The sequence below is a fragment of the Leucopleurus acutus genome (assembly GCF_964270905.1).
Source record: "Leucopleurus acutus genome assembly, chromosome: 3".
Taxonomy (NCBI): domain Eukaryota; kingdom Metazoa; phylum Chordata; class Mammalia; order Artiodactyla; family Delphinidae; genus Leucopleurus; species Leucopleurus acutus.
The window spans coordinates 12758141-12764437 of record NC_139145.1 but is presented as its reverse complement, the minus strand read 5'-3'; the positions used below and the strand labels follow the sequence as shown (position 1 = coordinate 12764437).

The 6297-nt window shown below is 47.1% G+C and overlaps 1 pseudogene across 1 annotated transcript; it reads right to left on the bottom strand.

The window, feature by feature from the left end:
• Positions 1 to 2846: 2846 nt before the first annotated feature.
• Positions 2847 to 4827, bottom strand: LOC309959764 (SHC SH2 domain-binding protein 1-like; annotated as a pseudogene). The gene has a single exon. The product of its transcript is annotated as an SHC SH2 domain-binding protein 1-like (transcript).
• Between the last annotated feature and the right edge of the window lie 1470 nt (positions 4828 to 6297).

Below are 6297 nucleotides of genomic sequence, written 5' to 3'. Positions count from 1 at the left end.
CAGACCAGTTTGGGGATTAAAACTCAATTTGGAGGGACTTCCCTGGTGACACAGTGGTTAAGAATCCACCTGCCAATGTAGGGGACACTGGTCCGGGAGGATTCCACATGCCGCGGAGCAACTAAGCCCATGCACCACAATTACTGAAGTCCACGCGCCTAGAGCCCATGCTCCACGCAAGAGAAGCCACCACAACGAGAAGCCCGCGCACCACCATGAAGAGTAGCCCCCCACTCGCCACAACTAGAGAAAGCCCATGTGCAGCAATGAAGACCCAACGCAGCCAAAAATAAATTAATTAATTTTAAATTTTTTTAAAAAAACTCGGTTTGGAGATTCAACTACTGGGACAGTGCCTGGCGTATAAAAAGCACTTGATAGAAAGGAATCATGTCCATCCAATGGAACACAATCCATGAAGCAATGAAAAGGAAAGAAATACCGACACGTGCAACGATATGGACAGATCTCAAAATGATGCTAATTGAAAGAAGACAAAGAGTACTTACTGTACAGTTGCACTTATAGAAAATTCTAGAAAGTGTATACTAATCTAGAGTGACCCAAAGTGGATGCTTGAGAAAGAAGGGGAGGGGCAGGTGGGAGGGATTAGGAAGTGTCCTGTTATTGTCTTGTTACTGTCATGTAACAAGAAATCTATATCTGTTCTTCATCCCCAGCTCCTGGCACAGAGCTCCTATAACCCCTGTCATTTCCTAAGTGACAAGGGCAACAGGAGCATCTTTTGTTAAAATATTTGGTTTCCATCCCCAGTTTCTGAAATAGGAGTGTCTTTTGTTGTTCATAACAAGCCACTTTCAACCACACCTGAGCTTCTGGTACTAAGGTGACTTCCAGAAATCACCTAAGGATGAGGGCTGGTTGCCCGGGGAATGAACCACACAATTAGAGGGTTGGACCTGTCAGTTCTACTCCCCCGACCTCCGGGGAGAGCAGAGGGGCTGGAGGTTGATACTGAATCACTAATAACCAATGATTTAATCAGTTGTGCCTATGTCGTGAAGCCTCCATAGAAACCCAAAAGGGTGGGGTCAGAGATCTTCTGAGTTGGTGAACACGTTGGAGGTGCTGGGAGGGTGACATTGTCCAGAAAGGGCACGGAAGTTCCGTGCTCCTTCCCACATACCTTGTCCTGTGCATCTCCTCCATCAGGTTGTTCCTGAGTCGTATCCTTTACTTTAAAAAAACAAACAACAACAACAAAAAAGTAATTGTAAAGTGTTTTCCTGAGTTCTGTGAGCCATTCTAGCAAATTGTTGAACCCAAGAAGGGGGTCTTTGGAACCCATGATGTATAACTGGTCTTTCAGAAATCCTGGAGGCCTAGCCTTGCGACTGGCACTGGAAATGGGGCCAGTCTTGTGGGACTGAGCAGTTCACCTGAGCACTCCACGTGTGGGGTTTGCGCTAACTCCAGGGGGGCTAGTGTCAGAATTCCTTGGTGTGGAAAACCCACACGTTTGGTGTCAGAAGTTCTGCGGGTAGAAGACAGCAAACAGTTTTCTTTTAGGTCCTGAGGGACTTTTGGGGGGGTGACGGTTGTGTCTACTCTCTCAATTGCAGTGGTGGTTTCACAGGTGGGTACATGTGTCAAAACTTAGCCAGTTGAATACATATGTGCAATTTATTGTATGTCAGCTATATCTCAATCAATCTGTTTATAAAAAACACACTTTTCCGATGCTTAGAGTGCACATAATTTTATTTGTTGCTGTTCCATTTTTTGTTTGGGTTTTTGTTTAATTTTTTAATAAATGTTTTTGATTTCATCATTACAATTTTAATCAGTAGGAATTTTAATGTCACATATACTTTTTAAAAATATAAAGACTTTTAAAAGCTGTATTTTACAATATGATATCAGGAACACAGAGCTGATACAAGTTGTATAGGTAATCATTTTGACTGTGTAAGAAATCTGATCAGAATACTGTTATGGTGAAAGAAAAGCACTTTCTTATAATCATTCATATTCAGCAATAGTGAAAATGTTCTGTGTATGCACTGGTTCTGAATAACACGTTTCATTTTTGTTTCAAACTTGCTATGCTATTACTGTTTTGATGATTACCTAGTTCAACATAAAAAGGCATTCCCACTCAGATTCTCAGTAATAAGCCTGATAAGGCAGATAACCTCCCAATCATAAAAGCTTTTAAGACAAGTATTATGCAAATAAAGCATGGATATCGGACTCACTATAATTGGGATTAAAAAGACAACTATAGGGCTTCCCTGGTGGCGCAGTGGTTGGGGGTCCGCCTGCCAATGCAGGAGACACGGGTTCGTGCCCCGGTCCGGGAAGATCCCACGTGCCGCGGAGCAGCTGGGCCCGTGAGCCATGGCCGCTGGGCCTGCGCGTCCGGAGCCTGAGCTCTGTGGTGGGAGGGGCCACAGCAGTGAGACGCCCGCGTACCGCAAAAAAAAAAAAAAAAATATATAGAATACTGCACATTGAGGCCTATTGTGTTTTTGTGCACTCATCTTGCACTCCCTGCCTTTCTTCCTCCTCTTTGAAGTGCTAAAGTGTATTTATACTAGAAAGTTACTAGTAGACTTAATATGAGAACTGTGTGTTTGAAAAAGCAAGACTTTCTAGATAAGAAATCTCCAAATATTTTCTATTTTATGTTTTTATGACCTTCTTTATAAAGAGTGTTTCATGTGCAACACCTGCAGACAGAAATAAATCTACGTTTCCCTCAAACCCAATCGAATATATCAGATACAAAATACAGACATGAAGCAGAGTATGAGAGCAGCAGTGATTCTTGGGGGCAGCACGTGCAGAATCCAATCTGTTGCTATCTATTTACGTCACAGTGGTCAGAACAAAATTGTGCCGAAACTCCCTTCCCCATTCCACTTGAACTGGTTCCCCACAATTGAAACAAACATCTCCTGTGACATTGAGTTGTCACCAGCTTGCGTGATCCCCAGTTCACTCAACCTGTTCTTCTTCATCTGGCCTTTTTGTGTGGAGGCAGCAACTAGCTCATTTACAATTTCGCGATTGCTTTCCACTTGCTCAGAAAGGTCACTCTCACATAAAGCTCCATTTTACCAGTTGCACATTGAATCAGCTCTTCTAGATCCACTCTTTCAGCTACATCTGTCTCTCCACTTGTCTGAACTTTGTTTTCTTCCGTTTCATCTTGGGCATTTTCTTGCAGGTCAGAGAAAATTGTAGGTTTCACCAAGACAACACCATAACCTTCGTTATTCTGTATGACATTATTCACCATGGATGTTTTGGGAATGTCATAATGTGCATCTAAGAAGTCCTTGATGAGGATCCCTTCTTTGCAGTGATGGATCTGATTGTCACTCAGGGTGCACTTACTCCCGGGATATATTTCTATACCTGCACCCTTGGCACCCTATAAATCTGAGTTCTTCATTAAAAATTCTGCTGACGTTCATACTGTGACCCCTGTAGTTTCACACTGCAGTACACAGTTTTCCAATGTAGTCTTGCCACAGTGAATAATTAAGATTCCTTCCACGGCATCATGCTGAACAACTTTTATGCTTGAGATTTTAATATCCGCACCCGTACAATCCACAAAAAATTGTCACCTTTGCCTCCCTTTTCTATCACAATATCATCTGGTAGACCATACCCTTCCAACTCAATGGAGTCGGTAATGGAGAATGCACCATGTACCACGTAATGGCCAGGACAACAATAACAGTGTCGCCCTCATAGCAGGCATTTATAGCAGACAATGGATCACTATGGAACTGAATTTCTATTTCTTCCGTACAAGGCTCTGGACAAAGCTAATCCCTGAGCAGGGACTACAGCAGACCAGTCGTCATGGTGGAGGAGACCACATGGGTGACCTTCTGGCCATTTGGACAGATGCCCTTTGCTTGTATATTAGAATTCTTCTGATAACCAAACACATATCTCAACAAAGGATTCTCTACGAGTTTTAGCTTTCGTTTCCACTGTTCGATCTCTGAATAGAATTTTAACCCTTCCAGCATGGAGATGTTTTCCTGCTCAGAATCAGAGTTACAATGTGACAAACAGCTTCTCAGATTTAAAAATTTCCTGTCACTCTCCTCACACTGAGTCAACAGATTTTGATAGTCAACAATAAGTCCTGAAGGAACTTAGTCTTCAAGAATGTCATAATGCAATCCCAGTCGAGGTTCAGCACATCTAATAAAATAATCATACTCATCCTCTTCTCCAGCCAAACTCCTCCAAATGTTCTGATAGAAAAACCTGATATGCTCAGTTGCAAGTGCTGTCTGGTCAAATACTCCAGAACCATCAAACACCATCCACAGCTCCTGCAACCAGTGTTCCTTCAGATCAAGGAGCTCTTACATACACTCCAAAGTAAAAGTGCTCACTTGAGATTCACAGAGGTACAGGTCCAGGACAACAAGCCTCCCCACTGCCTTCAAGGCTGCAAAGTCCACATCTGTGACTGCAGCCAGCACCTCGAACACATTAGCGTGCCAGACTGCCCGCCATCCGGATGATTCAAGGACCTTCTCGAAGAACTCAGCTGTGAATTCTTTTACCTCAGAGGCCTTGCAGTCAGCTAAATTGTAATCTTGATAAGCGCTGAATCACTCATAGAACAGAAGTTGACTTTCTGGCGCAAAACTTGGTCAACTAGTGCCTGGTTTATCATGATTGCTACAATCACTGCATGAATCTTCATCTTCGAACAAACCTTTCTCGAGGGGCCCCGGCTCCTCTTCCACAGCCCAGCCGGTACGCTTGGGGTCCGGCGCCGTAGCCTCCAACCCCAGCCCCACCACCTGCCAGCAACCCATCATCCATTTCAAGTTTCCGCGGGCGGCCGCCCAGCCCAGTAATGTGATGACGCAGCTGCTTCTCTAATAAATTTTTAAAGGTCACACTCTGTTTACACTTACTACAAAATGCTGGCCAAATTCCCCTATATATTTTTTTTAAAAAGTGGAGATGCAGGAGAATGGGACACAGGACCAAGGCTTTCAAGGAGGGGGAGACATCTGAGAACTCTGCCGAGTGGGACAAATGGGTCTGAAACGTACTCTTGGACTCTGCCCTGCCTGGGTCTGGGAGAAGCCAGCAGTCCCCAGGTGCCCCTCTGAACACAGCGACGTCACATAGCGCCCTGTCGACAGGATGGAGCTCGTGGCTGTTCCGAGGAGCACAGGGAAGTGGGGAGGGGTGAGTCTGGCTGCTCTGGGCCATCTTGGAATGGGGGTACCCAGAGATCAAGCCAGGCTCCTCTCTTGGCCCCACGGGGCCCATCCCATCTCCTCGGGGCTGGGAGTGCACACAAGCCCAGTGAGGGCAGTGATGGGCAGGCGGTCCCTGGGCCAGCCACGTCCAGCCCGTCAGTTCTCAGGTCAGATACGGGCCCCGGGGCAGTGTCAGCATGGCCCTGAAGGCCTGCAGGTGCCTTGCCTGCACTTCTAAGCGCATGCACCAGCCTTGCTATTCCACACTTGACGGCAGAAACGTCTGATAGGATGTCCCCAGAATCACTTCCCTGAAACCCCAGTTTGCTGGGTTTTCTCCTTCAGGGCAAAAGACACACCCTCCGTGATCATCAGACCCCAGACCGCTGGTCAGCTTGTCTCCCTTGGGACCCCCAAACAGCCACGTTGTCGCTGGGACAGACCCCAGGCATCCCCTGCAGGCCACCCTTGGGGGACCACTCAGAGATGCACCCTCTGTACCCCTGCGGCTCCTTCTCAGCTTTCAGGTCCTGTCCGGTGCTTCATCATTGTGAAGCCCCTCCTGGGGTGCTCCCTCAGCTGGGTGGCTGTGCCTCAGAGCGAGTCCCCATAACATGTGCCGTCTGCACCCGCCCACCTGACCTGGGGGCTGTCTGCACCCACCCACCTGACCTGAGGGCTGTCTACACCCATCTACATCACCCAGGGCCATAAACCTTCAGGCAGAGTGCCATGCGGGGCATTGCATCTGTCCTGGGAGGAGTTGAGAGTGCCAACTGAGGCCCTTCTCAGAGTCAGACACCTCCAGGCACCCGTGTGGGGGGGGTCGGCACCTTTGTCTGTCCCTTGGGCTTCAACCTGGCCTCGATCATTCATTCTTGGAGTCTCCCGACAGGTGAGAGAGCAGGAACCTGCCTCAGATGGCACGCCAGTTCTGAGATCTGATGGAGGAGAAAACCAAGGGCCAGACAGTTCAGGCCCACATGGGCATCCTGGCTGGTTCTGCCTTCTGGGCAAACAGACTGGAAATAAAAGTGCCACAGTGAGCGCTCTGGCTCTGCCAGTCAGGCTGTTTCTGTCC